The sequence below is a fragment of the Pundamilia nyererei genome, unplaced genomic scaffold, assembly GCF_000239375.1.
Source record: "Pundamilia nyererei isolate P.nyererei 1_Seehausen unplaced genomic scaffold, PunNye1.0 scaffold00030, whole genome shotgun sequence".
Classification (NCBI taxonomy): Eukaryota; Metazoa; Chordata; class Actinopteri; order Cichliformes; family Cichlidae; genus Pundamilia; species Pundamilia nyererei.
The window spans coordinates 2,840,287-2,841,225 of NW_005187431.1; positions in this window are offsets into that span (position 1 = coordinate 2,840,287).

Sequence of the window (939 nt, forward strand, 5' to 3'; positions counted from 1 at the left end):
AGATAGATAGATAGATAGATAGATAGATAGATAGATAGATAGATAGATAGATAGATAGATAGATAGATAGATAGATAGATAGATAATAAAAAGGAGATCAGAGAAACCAAGAACCCCCCCCCCAAAAAAATGTCTTGAATGCTTCTGTATTTCATTTCACACTGACTGCTTTGTCAACTTGGATTTGGTGTTTGTGATATCTGTAATGTGCGCAGAGTGAAAGATAACCTATTCTTTAAAGTTTTACCATTGTTCATAAAACAACGCCATAAAGAACAGCAATAATATCAGCCTCTGCCCTCTGTGGTATCTTCAGGCTTTGCCTGCTTCTTTCAACAACCATATTTCACAACGTTTATTTGTGAGAGATTTAGCTGATAAATATACATCATACTCTTTCACTGCTGTGATTTGCTTTGAAAAATGAAACATTTGAAATAACATCTATAAACATAGCTGTAAATTACATTTGGACTTTGCCCAAATAGTAAAAACATATACAATTTTACACAGTTCCTACAACCCACAGTGCAAAGCTCTCGTCTCCATCTTGCTACATAAAAGTTGAACAGTCCAATAACGCTGAGCCCTGCAGCGCTCATTAAAAAGTGAATGGATGGAGACAGCAGCCAGTTAACTGGCAGATGACACATGTGGATGATAACTGGCAATCTATAATCTTATGTCACAGAAACAAGCTTTCTTTTACTGTATAATGAGTTTAAATAACATGGAAACAATGTCAGTGGAACATTGAAGTAGTGGACACACATTACCGGGTCAAATGGTTGCCATCTATTTATTACAAAAATGTATGACAAAAATAGACTATAGTAATAGTCACTCACCCATTCAAATCATTAAATTCAGGTGTTCCAATTTTGAAAGAATGTGTCCCTCTCAGGAGCTCAGCTAATTCCTGTGTGGTACCATCATAGG